Below are 15470 nucleotides of genomic sequence, written 5' to 3' on the forward strand. Positions count from 1 at the left end.
TTTCCCCAGGCATGGTGGTGATGTGTGCGTAGGAGGGGAAGAGGGGAGGGAATGGATGCCAACTCTTGGGTCAAACTCACAAAGACAATCCGCTAGTACAACTCTCTTGCAGTGTCTTTCATGGGCAAGTATCATAGGCTGGGAGAGGCTGACCCTCCCCAAACAGCCAGGCGTGGCCCTGTCCAGGCTCTGCTCCCAGATTCCCTCCTGCTTCCCTCTCTGCAGCTCTTGTCTTCCCCCATGCTGTGGCTCGGCGCTGGGGGAACTGGGGCAGCCTGGGGCAGCCTGGGGCAGGGGGCCAGTGGCCGCGGTGCGGGGGCTCCTGGCTCCATCAGGGGGCAGAGGGAGTGGAAGGGGCGGGGCCTTGGGCAAAAGGGGCAGGGCTGGGGGCTAGCCTTCCCGAGCTGGCAGTTTACATGCCGCTTATGGTGTCTTCTCTCACTCTCTTGCCTCCAAATTCACAATATCTTGAAAGGGGGAACAAAAGAATGGGCGAGGGCAGGGATTAAATAATATAATACAAAAACTCACATTGTTTGTGTCCCTTCTGTCTCACTGCCTCTTGTGTGTGTGTTGAGCCTGCAAGTTGATCCATGCAGGCACACCGCTAGGGGGCTACACTGACTTCATCAGGGCTCCCGCCCCGGCATAACCATCCCTCAGTAAGGCTCCATGCAGGTGTAGGTGTGCACCTGCACAGATCAGCTGACAAGATCGGGGCCTTAAAACATGTAGTCTTTTGGGCCTGTTTTCTTACAGGGCTGTGAAGAGCCTAATATGTACCATATATGACACTATAACGCCGTACCTTGTTTCATGTTGCTCTGCCTAAAGTTTGTGGACGTCACACTTAAACCCCGCACCATAGGGTGCATTTTTGCATCTCTCTGTGATACCATCATCTGGCACCTTATCATGTACTAGTGCATTTAAGTCATCTGAATGCCCCCCCATTGCCATACACTCCACTGTATTTTTATTGCACATTTGCCCAATTTAATGGGATTTAGAGCATTTTGTCTTTATTTAAATGCATGAAGCATGAGCTGGATTAATTAAACAGTTAACCTGCAGATATGGTGGTGGCAGTGAGTTGAAGTTGAACAGATAAATGGCTTTCCTATTTGCTTAAGTTGGGAAATAGAGAAATGAATTGTTCTTGTGCTAATTACCAATTGTCTATATGGACAGGAAGCTGCTATGCCCTAAATATAGAATTGGGTGTCGTCTTCATCTGTGACATTGTGTGGTGAGTCGCTGAGGATAGTCAAGGAAGGCTCAATGAAAGAGGGAGACAATTTTACTTTTTTTGGTGTTATGAAGCTGTATTTTTATTAAGAGTTCCTGGTGATGACGGAGTACCGCTGAAGTCACTTGGAGTTGTAAGCACTCAGCACTTCACAGGAACAAGCCTGTTAAAGCAACAAGAGCCTGTAATCACTTTGTATTGTATATATGGGCCAGAGCATCAAGTGGTGTAAACTGGCCAGGCTCTGCTGAAGTCAATGGAGTTATGCCAATTTACATGAGATAGGGATCTGGTCCTCACCCCAAAATCTCCTCTACATATCTATCTAGATAGAAGGCTAGCAAACTAGGCACCATAGACAGACAGATTGATTAAATGGGTAGAGAAAGTATAAAACTGGTAGCTGTAAGGCTATACACACACAGAGCCCAAGAAGGTCAGATGACATCACAAGAGCAGAACTGGAATAATTAGAACCCTGAGCTGTATATTTATACAGCCTTAGTCACTGTTGTCCTGGGTGGTATGTTACGCATTCAAATGACAACACAAGAGTTTAACAACAAAAGCATATCTGTATTGTAATCATGCACAAAATAAACCAATGTCCTTCAACATGTTTAATTTTTAAAGAGTCTCTTTTGTGGACAAACAGGGAAAATAACTTTGGATGGTGTTTAAAAAGTGCACAGTTGTTGAAAAGCTTGGGGTACAGTCTGTACTGTACAGAATGTCTGTGGGTTACGGGATGGGATTGTGACATCAGACATAACTTGGCCAGTCATCCTGCAACTGATGTTACTTCATTTGCATAACAATGCTTTTCATTAAAATGCTATAAAATATATTCTAGGGTTGTCTTACACTCAGCCTTTGATGGAATAAGGTTTGCAGGCAAGCCTAACTTTAACCAGGTGAGTGGTCCTGCTGACTTCCAGGAGATTACTGTGGGTTTGAAGCAGTGGTACCCACATTTTTCCTGTTGCCTCCCCTCCTTATCTGTCCATGGTCCCCCTCCATTATGGCACAATTGGTTCAACAGCAGAGCTTGGGCTGAAGGTGGAGCTGGGGGCAGAACTGGAGCGAGGGGAGGAGCTTGGATTAGAAGTGGAGCTGGGCTGGGGGCAGAGAGGGAATGAGGGCAGAGCTGTGGCTGGGGCTGGACCTGGGCTGGGGGCGGAGCGGGGGTGTATTGGAGCTGCTGCTTGGGTCAGAGCTGGTTTGAGACCAGAGTGGGGCTTGGTGGCACTCCCTTCCTTGGGGGTTGGCTTGGGCCCTGCTGTGCACCCCCCAAACTTTCCTCTGCCCCCCCCATCCCCAGGGGGCATGCACCACAGTTTAGAGACCCCTGGTTAAGGCTGGTTTAAAGTTAGGCACATGCTTAAGTACCTTGCTGAACTGGGCCTCAACAAAGCCACATTCTGTTGCAACGATGCAGTAGGCATAAAATATAGGCCACTGATGACACCATGGGCCAAATTTGCAAAATTATGGTCCCTAATTTTGAGTGTACTGCTTTGGGTGTATTATCCTTTTCACATGTGAATGGTGACTGTCATAGCATGCCCCCTTGTGCCCTAAGGTAGCCTTGCAAGCCGCCTCTGCTTCAGTTCCCCTGTTCAAGGGGCTCCTTCTCAATAATGCACAAACCGGTTTGCCCATTTACACCCCTTCTAGGGTTCTGGTTTATTAAATTAAAATTCAAAATAAAGTTCTCAAGTTCTCCCTTGAGTCCATCCATTTACTCTCTTATCAGGCCACTCCCAGTCCTTTCCTGCCTGTAGTCTCACTTGTCTGTAGTCTCACTTCCAAGTTCAAGATTTCTCTGCTGGAGCCTATATACTCCTATCAGTCGCTATGCTCCACTCAGGACTCTGCAGTATCCTGCTGCTCTTTACAGGAGAATCAGCTGATCCCTGCCCAGGTGTGCCTCCTTAGTAACTAGAGTTGGCTGGCCCCAGGTCTCAAGCCCTGAAGGGACAAGTCACTTTGTTACATCCTCCTACCCCACTTAGATCCTTGCACACCACAGGGCAAGTTCTACCCAGCTCTCCTTTCATCTGACTACTTTTGGAGAGAAACAGCTCTCTCTCCTGAACTGTGTCCATCTCTGCTATTTGGAGAGGAAACTCATCTCTTTTGCCCACGAGCATTTTGATTTGTCGCTCCAAGCCCTGCTTATCTGTGGCTGGCTTGTCCCTTCCTATCAGGCCAGCTGCCTGGCTTCTTCCAAAGTTGCCAATACCTTTTAATACCTCTCCTTTGAGGAAAGCAACCTGTTAATGGCCTCTCCCAAAGCATCACAGTCATGTCCTGTTCACACCCAGCAGCCTTGTCTTGCCACTCCTTAGGCATTTCCACATCCTGGTCATGCATCTCCAGAACTGATCCTCTCTTTGACTTAATATCCTTTACCGAGCCTGCAACAGCTCTGTTTTCATGGAATCATAGTTTAAGGCCAGAATGGACCATCAGATCACCCAGTTTGACCCCCCTGTACATCACAGGCTACCAACACCACCCAGCAGCTGCACACGAAACCCAACAACCAAAATGAGACCGAAGTATTACAGCCCACAGGAGACTAGATTAATATGTGCCAGCAGCAGAGCTGTGCACAGGCAGGACCAAGGTGCACCAATGCTTGAGGCCCCTGCAATGGCAGGGAACTCATTAAATGAGATATAGATAATCCTAGAAAGTGGCCCCCACCCCTCTCTCACATTCTCGGGTGCAATCCAGGTGAGGGGTTGGGTCACTGCCTGCCCTGTACCCATAACTTCCTCAAAATGCTCTGTTGCTGCAGCACCCTTTGTCAGGATGCTCCCAGGCAGCCAGGGGTGAAAATAATTTAAAGGATTTACCAGTACTCCAGAGTCCTGAGCAGGGGGCGTGGCCTTGACTGGAAGAGGCGGGGCCTTTAAATACCCGGGCCCTTTAAATCAAGATTTAAAGGCCCCAGGGCTCTGGCTGCAGCTGGGAGCCCCTGGGCCTTTAAATCACCCCCAGAGCTGCCAGCTGCAGAGGCAGCTGGGAGTCCTGGGGCTCAGGGGCAATTTTAAGGGCCCAGGCTCTGGCTGCCACTAGCGCAGTGAAGCTCCGGGCCCTTTAAATCACTGCCAGAGCCCTGCCGCCGCTACCCTGGGGCTCCGTCAGCTCGGCTCGGGTGGTGCTTTAAAGGGCCCGGGGCTTCCCATAGTGGCCAGAGCTCCAGGCCCTTTAAAGCGCCACCGCTACCCCAGGGGCTCCAGCAGCGGGGCTCAGGGGGCACTTTAAAGGGCCGGAGGCTCCCTGCAGCAGCTGGAGCCCCGGGCCCTTTAAAGCACCACCGGAGCCCTGCCGCCGCTACCCCAGGGGTCTGGCAGCGGGGCTCGGGTGGTGCTTTAAAGGAGCCGGTGCTCTGGCCGCTGCAGGGAGTCTGGGACCCTTTAAAGCACCAGCTTGGGGAAGCCGGTCCCACAGTCAAGCACGGCGTACTGGCTCTTGCCGGTACGCCAGACCGGACCGGCTTACTTTCACCTCTGCAGTCAGCGCACAAGCTTTCACTGAATGTCTCTGTGTTACGCAGCTCTGATTCAGGAATTCTGATTCCAGCAGCCTGCTTGTTATATCCCAGTTACACTCTGGTTACACCTGGCAAGATGACCCCAAAATCTCTGTCCCAAATTTTCCCCAAGCCATGTGCTCTGCAATGTTCAGCCCTTTCCTGGACCATTCAGAGAGATATTAAGGTTTGTTCATTCCTTTAAAGATACAATACCCAACAGCTTGGCACATTAACTGGAGTTAACATTCACTTTAAATCCAACACAGCATGGGGCTGGTTTAGATTAAAAGTAAGACAAGTTTATTAACAAAGGAGATAGGATTTTGAGTGAGTTCCAGCATAAAGGATAGTTAGAAATGGTTACAAGCAAATATCTCTCTCTAGAGGCTAAAACTTAATAAAACAAGCTACAGCCTTTGTTCAAGGTCATTTCCATATCAATCTACCTTCCAGCAAGATGGGCTGCCCACCCTCCAGTCAGGATCGCGCACAAAGTCCTAAATTCCATTGTCTTCTTAGATGAAAGATAACTTGGAGTTCTCTGTCCCTTTCTTTACAGTCCAGTGAACCTCTGAAATGGATTGTTCTGAAGGTCCCGCCACCCCCCTGGCCATAGTAAAGTTCTTTCAAGATGTGTGGAAGTTGACATGGAGTCTGGTGAAGGAAATTCTGTGCTGGTTTCTTTCCCCACGGGTGTTTGCTATCATGCAAATTGATCTGTTTCCTGCAATTTCCTCCCCCTGCTGTTTTGATGATACTGTTTACCTTCTGTGTAATTTGTATTCCCATTGTCTCTTAATGTACCTTGGAAATACCTTCAATGTATCAGAACCACATTCCTTTGTCTAGGGTGGAGTAACTTTAGCCCTGCCTAGCAGACACACCTTGATAACATAATTTCCAGTATGTTTGTAATTTTGAATTTGTGCCCCCTACATACACCAAGAAAGAAAATTAATGATCAGTACGTTATTAGCTTTCTATGGATATCTGACATGACACATTTTAGATACAGGTTCTGACATTAGTGAGTTGGGGCACACTGAACTGGTCAGGCCAGCTGGAATTCACTACCAGATATTAGTGAGCCCCTTGCCCTATTGCATTGGGATGCTATTAGGGTCTCATCCACACACTGCAGAGGAAGGGAACACCCCTCCTCCCAAAGTTACTCACTGCCAATCTGACCTGGGGGCAAGTTCCTTCCTGACTGCACATAGAGCAATCACTTAGACTCTAAACACATGAGCAAGAACTAGTCAGTCACGCACCTGAGAGACAGGATGTTGGATCATATTAAAGAAGTTCTGTATTAAAATCACAAATGAGTTTGATTCCCCATAGTTTAAATTCCAGAGTATTACTAATTAAGAGGTCTCTTGGTTTTTGGTACTGCTTCTCTCCCTCTATGTGTGAAACCTGCAAGCTGCTAATTGCGTTAGTACATTCTAAGACAGTCTGTTCTCAAAGCAATTCTTTGTAATAACAACTACTCACACAGAGAGAGACTCAAAGCAATACTCTGTAACAACAGAAACAGCACCCAGAGACTCCCCGCCCTTTTGTTGTATTCATCTTGCTTTGTTAATAATTGTGATTAAAATAGAGATAGAGGATGTATGTGGATGGATGCTTGGTGTGGATAATAACTGAATGATCAGGGAGGTGCCAGCCTAAGAATCCAGTGTCCATCGGCTGAAGAAGGCGTCAAGTGGAAATAACCAGAGGACCCCCGGAGGGCAGACTGGAATCCACCCAACAGCCTCAAGAATGGGAGAACCAAAGAACAAGATAACATCTAGCAGCACAGAGCCGTCAGGAATGTGCTATCTGCTGATTGATTCAGCAACAGCATGATGAAGCAATTCCCATAGACTGGCATAGGAAGAAATTCCTATAAAAATGGACTCTAGAAAGTGAGAACTTTGCGGTCTGATTCTGCAAACCAACTTCCAGGAGCATCAGATGAGCATCTGACAAGGCCCTGCTCCACCTGGCCAGTGGCTTGGCATGAGCAACTCTAAGGCTGGTAACTATGATAGAACCTGTGTGTGTGTGTGTATGAATGAATGTGTGAATAAATATGAGATTGAATGGAATGTTATAGCTATAACTAACTGCTTACTATGATTCTGTCTGTATTCACAATAAATGTGGTATTTTGCCTTTTCCCCTTTAATAAGATCCTGCTGGTTTTTATTTTATTGGTATAACAAGTACACTTGGTCCCACAGGAGAGTCCTGACCTGCCCCGTTCAACATCCCATCTCCAGCTATGGCCATCCTTGATGCTTCAGAAGAAGAAGATTAAAAATCCCCTCCAGAATACATTGGTGGGTGGGGGAAATCCCTTACTGACCTCCTGCACTGTCCTGTATGATAGAGGTAGGGGCAGATGTGGCCCCCAAGGTATTTCTGTTCCCCTTACCATCGCTGCAGTTTACTGGTCATCCCTTCTGACCCTACCCTACACTGGGAAAGGGCCCGTCTTTCCTCCTTTTCCAGTTTGGGCCCCTGGAGCTGATCTGGTTCTGCTAATAGCCCGTACAGTACTCCCTGTGGTAATCCACAGGTCTGGAGATTGTTTCACTGGGACTGCCTGGTTTTCCCTGTCTCACAGACCCCATCTTTCTCTTCCCCTTTTACCCCATGTTCTCCCGCTCCACACCTGAAACACCTTGTGGGGAGGTGTCTTCTTCACCCTTGCCCTAGTTGGACATGTGTGACGTACCACTTAGGGGGATGCTCCCAACTTGGCCTGTTGCTCCTCTTCTTTTCCTTTTACATTTTACAATTCTTAAAGGGGCAGCCTCTCCTGATGCGCCCCACCTCTCAACACGGAACATTTGGATGGGCCCTTCCACTTCTAGACCACCCTTGGAGTGTCTCTTCCTTGAGCACACTCCGAGTGCTCCCACTGCCACCTGGGGCACTCTGCTCTTTGTGTCCTGGCTTCCCACATCTCAAACACAGCAGGAACTTCCTCACTTGCTGACAACAGCGATCTCCCTGCTCTTGCTGCTGTGCTGTGAGCTGCACCGCCCGGGTTGCCTGATGACTCTGCAGGAGCTGCAGAAGGAATGCTTGAATCCTCTGCTGCTGCTCGGCCAGAAGACAGACCACATCCTCTACTTTCTCTCCTTTTGGACCATCAAAATGCCTTCCTTGTTGGAAGGAAGGTCTTGGATTCTGCCAGCTACACCAGTGCCATAGGGTGACTGATTCCCGCATGCCCTCTTGTGGCCTCAGGGCAGACCTGCAAGCAGCCCCTGCCTCAGTTTCCCCTTTCAAGGGACTTCTTCAATAATGCACAAATCTTTCAGGTTCTGGTTTATTAAATTAACAGCATTCAAAATAAGTTCTCAAACCCATCCATTTACCCTCTTATCAGGTCAATCCCAGGCCTGTCCTGCCTGTAGTCTCACTTTCCAGTTACAGGCACCTCTGTTGGGGCCAAAGCGCTACCAGCAGCCTCTGTATTCTACTCTGGTCTCCCTGAGCCAGGGCCACACAGAGGTTTTTGGGAGCCTGAGAGCCTCTCAAAAGGAGGCACCAGGGTAAACTGCCTCTCTCCCCCTGCCACATCTGGGTGGCCCTGCCCTGAACATTCCTCTCTCAGCCTCTTTTTGCTCTTTTGAGGGGAATCAGCTGATCCCTGCTCAGGTGTGTCTCCTTAGTAACTAGGCTTGGCTGGCCCTGGGCAAGCTACTTCGTTACAAGGACTTTGCATCTACTAACTGCATTTTGGGACATAACGGATATTGTGGTACTTGTGTGCAAACAACTGTGCATGTAAAACGATGTGTGCAAAATCAGAGGCTGGATAAAGCCCCCTTTGAAAATACATGGCTGTAAACTATGACACTCTCCCCACCCCCCACCCACTAACTACCACTGAGATTTTGGATATATCCATTAAATACAGAAATATTCTTAGCATTGATTATTAATTAGACTCTAACAGTGTTCTCAGCCCTGATACAGACACAGTTATTAGAGGTCTTCCTTTGGAGGCCTTGCCTTGAATAAAACAGAAAGACACTGTAAACCAGGAGTGCCAAGGGAAGGAATTATCTTCGGGCTTGTCTACATGGGATGTTACTGTGTGGCAAGTCAGAGTGTGAATTTACAGTGTACTAGCTTGCCATGCCGTAACACCCTGTGTGGACACTACTACAGCACACCAAAGGGCCCGGTGTGCACTTTACTACTTGTAAAGTGTAATCAGTCAAAGCGCCCCCTAGGAATTTTGATGCAATGTAGCAGTGTCCACACGGGCCATTACTGCACAGCAAGCTAGTTCACTGTATAGTCACACCCTGGCTTGCCATGCAGTAACATCCCATGCCAACAAGCCCTTAGATGAAGCCTGAGTTCCCCCTTACTGTAACATTTGCCTTGTTTTACTCAGCAGTGGGCTTCAAGGAAGAAATTAGTCCATGGGTGGGATTTGAATGAGGAAAGGATGACAGACTGGGAGTTGGAAGAGTACCCCATGGATAGGGGCAGCAGGTGGAGGAAACAAACAAAGGGCTTACAAACCACCACACAATATACACAATTACATTCCAATCACTATTATATTGCACAGAGAACTTTGTAGCAACATGACGGATGATTTTAAGAAGGCTCTGGGGAGCAGGGATGGTAAACAGAAATGTTATAGTTCTTTGGAGTAAACAAAAATGCTTCTTGGAAGTGCAGCACAGAATCGCACCTCTGCTTAGCAGGAACTGGTCTGGTGTTACGCATTCACTTCTCAGACTACATAGGCCACCAGTCATTGGTGAGGGGTGGATTTCAGTAACTAACCGCCAGAGGATGGATTTGAACTGGTAACTTGGAAGTTAAAGGCTCCATAGGTGGGATTTTCAAAAGCAACTAAGTGACTTAGGAGCACATCTTCCATTAACTTTCCATGCTTCTCACCTCTAAGATGCCAGTTCAAATCCATCCCATGTGTCATTACCAGTCCTCTTGCTATTTGCCATTGCTATTTTATAATTACATGTATTACAGTTGTGTCTGGAATCCTCATTCAGGATTGAGGCCCCATTGTGCTTGGAGCTGTACAATTTCTGTTCACTCCTTGAAAGAAGATTAAGTTCTAATGCTTTATTTCAAAGGACAAGATCTCTGTTTATTTAGTTGTCTTTGCCTGGGTGATGGGGATGTCTTCTCCGTGTGGGAAAATAACGGATATTAATCATATGCTTAAAAGTCAAAAGATCCTGATATTTGAGCAGTGTGAAGTGTCCAGCACTTTTCCTGTGCAAATTCAGAGGGGAACCAACAGGAGGAGCAAGGGAGTAGATAAGAGCTTTGGGTTTCCCATAGAATACAACAAGCTGATTTAATCCAGACGTGAAAGAAATCATTTTGTGATGCAGTGCCGTGACATATACAGTGCAATCTTTTTTCTGTCTGAACTAAGTTCAGGATTTACTGCAGCCTGCAAGTTGACTTTGCCAAATGCGGGCTAGACATGTGAAAGTCAGGACTGTCCAGTGGAATGTGGAATGGGTGTGTGCCTTACTTTAACTTATTAGCTCATGAGCTGACAGCAGCGCTATGCAGAATTGTTGACTCAGTGGACAATACCATGTTCCTCTTTATTATTTCTATAGCTCCACAGATGTGCCTGGTGATTTACAGATTAATAAAAAGAGAGGTCCCTGCCCCCTCTGAAGCTGACAGTCTAGATGTAGCAGAGCAAGAGATGACAAGCAAAAAGGAGAGGATATGGGAAGGAGGAGGGTGGCAACAGCTAAATATATGCTTTGTTACAGACAGACCCATATTGTTATGGGTTCCTTTAAAATGTGTGTTTGTGTGTGTGTGTGTGTGTGTGTGTGTGTGTGTGTGAGAGAGAGAGAGAGTTAGTATATTCTAATAATAATATATGCAACCCCATGCTCTGAGTGTCCCTAAGTCTCCAACTGCCAGAAGCTGGGACTGGATAACTGGGGATGGATCACTTGACATTGCCCTGTTCTGTTCATTCCCTCTGGGGCACCTGGCACTGGCTACTGTCAGAAGACAGGATACTGGGCTAGATGGCCCGTTGGTCTGACCCAGTATGGCCGTTCTTATATTTTTAATAAAATGGAACCAAGTCTATTAGGCAGGAGGCATGGTAGAATGTGGGTTGGTGTCTGGAAACCCAAATGAAATAAGTCTTAAGGAAGAATGATAGTCTGCATGATTCACCGGATGGGGAAGGATAATCTCGGTATAGGAGACATCATGAGAAAGGGTTCTGAATTGCATATGGGAGAAGGAAAGATGGATCTAGACTACAGCGCATAAAGTGTGAGCTGGAGCAGTAGGGAAAGATGAGAGATGAGGAGATAAAGCAGGAACAAAACTGTGCAGAATTCTGAAAGTGAAGACATGGAATTTGAATGTGATGTTCCATGAGTTAAGGAGGTGGGGTGATGTGGTTGGAGCAGTGGCAAGGAAGGTGACTTAGGCTGCTGGGTGTTGGATAGTCTGCATGGGAGTGATGTGTGATTTAGGAGGCCACAGAGAAGTCAGCTAAAGCAGTTGAGGCAAAAGATTACTGGGACATAGACCAGAGGTTTTAGCAGAAGAGATGGAGAAGAGGGAACACATTTTTGAGGAGTTATCAAGGAAGAACAGGGAAGATGTTAGCAACTGCTAGGATGTGAGAGGGAAAAGACATGAGAGAAATTGGAGGACACCATGGTTGCAAGTCTGGGTAACTGTCAGGGTAGTAGAAGTATCAACAGTGTCTAGGAAGGGAGAAGGTGAGATTCAGGGATTTAATAAGGAGCTCTGTTTTTCCCATTTCATTTAGAGTTGGAGCTGAGACATGCAGGAGGAAATGTAGGAGAGACACATGCAGATATAGGATGGAGAGAGGAGTAACAGGCCAGAGGTAACTGGTAATTAAGGTAGGTGATGGCTTAAGGCAGAAGTAGGCAATTATTTTTTGTCAAGGTCCAGATTTCTTGGTCAAGTTAAGGTCCAGACACCAGAGAAAACAATAAAAAAAACCCAATAAAGATAATAAATAAATAAAAAGGTTTTGGGGGCCATTCAAAAGCATCTGGTGGTCAAGATTTAGTCCATGGTCCACCTATTGACTACCCCTGGCTTAAGGCAATACAGAGTTCAGGGCAGGTAAAAATCTGATCTGTGCTATCGGTTATTCATAGACTCATAGAATCATAGAATATCAGGGTTGGAAGGGACCTCAGGAGGTCATCTAGTCCAACCCCCTGCTCAAAGCAGGACCAATCTCCAACTAAATCATCCCAGCCAGGGCTTTGTCAAGCCTGACCTTAAAAACTTCTAAGGAAAGAGATTCTATTCCTTCATTACATTTAAAAAACCCCCAAATGGCCGTATAAAATAAGTCCCACATCCTGGAATCAAACTAACCACAGACCAATGTGCTATGGTTGTAACATGTGCTGTGGTTAGAACGTCCCATTCAAGTGGGTTGAAAGGGTTAAGGAGAGAGCAGAGTTTTTTGTATTAACTCAGATCTGCCTAACTTTTGTCATTAATCCCACATTTAATGTGACTTTAATTTCCTTTCTTGGTGCTCCAGGAGGATGCCGTTCAGGGTCACTCTGGTGTGCTGAGCATTTGGGAACACAGGCATGCAAGCATTTTAAGTTCTCTTCATTTCACTTGGGTTTCAAGCGTGAGAGAATTGTAAAAACAAATCCAGGCAAGCAGATGCACAGCAAAGAAATGGATTCAGTGGGGGCTATACATATGCGACGGATAGTTTTGGCCAATAAATCCCTAGCACCACCTGTCCAAATATGGGAAAGACTTTTAAAGGGCACATTGAGTGCATACAAATGTTTCATTTCTTTACGTATGGAGTTCACTTGGTAGGGCATGTGTTCTCCAAGTGTGTTTGCCTTTAAGGAAGCCTCCAGGTATTTCCCCTCTTTCTGAGGAGGGTGAGCCCTCCAGAGCATGTTTAATTTTTTTTTTTTTTTGCTGGGTGCAGTGGTGAGACAAAGGGACGCTGGATTGTTCCCCTCTCTGACATTGTTTGGGTTTCTTTCTGCCCTATTTTCATTCACAAATTAGAGTACTGTGTGACGGGTTCAGTCACAGAGACCCTCTTGGGACTGTCACCTGATGTGCTGAGACTACCTCTGAGTCTGTTTTCTCTGCCAGTTTGGGCCTCCAGACCCGTCTTGTCGAGCCAGACACACCAGTCTGCTCCAGCACAGACCCAGGGTCTGAATCACATACCCCAAAGCTGCAGACTTAACTGAAAATGGCTTAGCAAGTTCTCCTGTCTCTAGCACCCCCATACACTCAGCTCCCAATGAGATCCAAACCCCAAATAAATCCGTTTTACTCTGTATGAAGCTTATAGAGGGTAAACTCATAAATTGTCCACCCTCTATAACACTGACAGAGAGAGATGCACAGCTATTTGCTCCCCGGGGTATTAATTGCTTACTCTGGGTCAATTAATAAGCAAAAGTGATTTTATTAAGTATAAAAAGTAGGATTTAAGTGGTTCCAAGTAATAACAGGCAGAACAAAGTAAGTTACGAAGCAAAATAAACCAAAACATGCAAGTCTAAGCCTAATACATTAAGAAACTGATTACAGATAAAATCTCACCCTCAGAGATGTTCCAATAATGTTTCGTAGACTAGACTCCTTTCTAATCTGGTCCCAATCCTTTCCCCGGTACAGTCCTTGTTCCAGCTCAGGTGGTAGCTAGGGGATTTGTCATGACTGCAGCCCCCTTTGTTCTGTTCCACCCCCTTTTATAGCTTTGGCACAAGGCAGGAATCCTTTGTCTCTCTCTGGGTTCCCACCCTTCCTTCTAAATGGAAAAGCACCAGGTTAAAGATGGATTCTAGTACCAGGTAACATGGTCACATGTCCCGTGAACCCTCCTCCATTCCTCCAGGACTGGCTCACAGGTATGCGGTGGAGGCTTGCAAGTAAATAGAGCCATTTACCACCAGTTGTCTTAGTTAACAGGAGCCATCAAGATTCCAAGCCACCATTAATGGCCCACACTGTGCATAGTTACAATAGGAGTTCAGAGTAACACTTCATATTTCTAGCTTCAGATACAAGAATGATACATTCATAGAAATATATGAACACACTCAGTAGATTATAAGCTTTGTAATGATACCTTACAAGAGACATTTTGCATAAAGCATATTCCAGCTACATTACATTTACACTCATAAGCATATTTCCATAAACATATGGAATGCAACATCACATACTCCTCTCCCAAAATAAACATGTTACACGGGGAGGGAGGAAGTTACTCTCTAGGAAGGAGGGGAACTCTCTAGGAATTGGAACATTTGGGAAGTAAATTCTAAAGCTGTGGGAAGGGATTCAGGAAGGCAACATCAGAAGGAAGAAAACTATATATGAGGCTGAATGAACCATAGTACCCCGGACCATCTTCCAGGAACCCCAGAACCCTGCTCCTGCAACACATCTGAGCGCACAAGAGTTAACCCCACCCCCCCAATCCTTCTTCCAATGGGTCTGCCTCATCCTCATTTCCCTCTGAATCTGGATCTCTTATTTGTGGCCCCAGAGCTTCTGAGACTGTTTATTTTCCTTGTCTGCCAGCAATGGCCTTAACGCACCCAGGAGGCTTTGAGTGCTTCTCCCATTCTCTTTGGGCCAGATCCTGTGCTCATCAAGGTCAATGGGTGCAAGGCATGGCCTCTTGATGGAAATCAAACTTTCTTGAGCCAGTGTGAAAATTGCAGTGTAGTTTTTTGGTAACCATGCTCCTTCTGGTGCTTGCACTTTAGTGTATAGAGCCAGCCAATGGAGCTACAGCTACACATACTTTTCACAAGCCGAGGATCACCTCAGAAGTATAGAGTGAGTGCAGTTCACTGGTAGGAAGGTTTATGCCCACTTCTTGCCAACTTTACACAGGAACAGCTAGCTACACATTGGGCAATGGATACTCAAACCCTACTACAGGCTTGGTTCTGATCTCACACCAGTGAAACTCATTTAAAGGCAATGAGATCAGAATCAGGCCTTTTGTATTCTAGGACAGCAAGGCAAAGCAAAGTAGGGCACTAACAGTAATCCGTAACATCCCAACATATCCCAAGATAGTTGTAAATACTGGCATAGTGCTAGTGTTCTAGTTCACCCTTGGCTGAAATGCCAGCTGTCAGATGCTTGGCAGGATGAGGTGGGCAATGGAACAAGGCAGTATCTTCATGGTTCACTGCCTGGTAAAGGGTACAGGATACCACAGTTCACTGGTAGGTTTGAAATACCCTCTGGGTTTCCAGCAGCTGCTCAGCAGTGGGTCACCCTTTCTTTTTTTGCTTTGTGTTCTTCCGTTGTGCCAAAAGTGCTCAGAGCAGTGGAATTACTGGCATAGATAGACATCAAAACATCAGGGCACTCACCACTTGACTTTTTGAAAAGTTTGACTTTTAGTTTTTTGAAGGCACAGGACTAGCAAAACCAGCAAAACAATAATTAATTTCTCAGTGTTCAGAGGGCTTCTGAGGAATGTATAACTACAAGAATTCGGGAAACAGAAGTTGCCACACTGCAGATAGTCTCTGTGTAATTCATAAGGGTAGAAGTGAGTGTATGTCTTCCGGTCATATCATATGCCATACAATAGTTTCACATTTATGCATATTGACACATGGG

The 15470-nt window shown here is 46.4% G+C and overlaps 1 protein-coding gene across 3 annotated transcripts in view; it reads right to left on the reverse strand.

Annotated features, from left to right (window-relative positions):
• Positions 1-15470, reverse strand: part of SYN3 (synapsin III) — a 279590-nt gene that overhangs the window by 46345 nt on the left and 217775 nt on the right. The gene's annotated exons all lie outside the window — the stretch shown is intronic.

Source organism: Lepidochelys kempii, chromosome 1 (assembly GCF_965140285.1).
Source record: "Lepidochelys kempii isolate rLepKem1 chromosome 1, rLepKem1.hap1, whole genome shotgun sequence".
Lineage (NCBI taxonomy): Eukaryota > Metazoa > Chordata > Testudines > Cheloniidae > Lepidochelys > Lepidochelys kempii.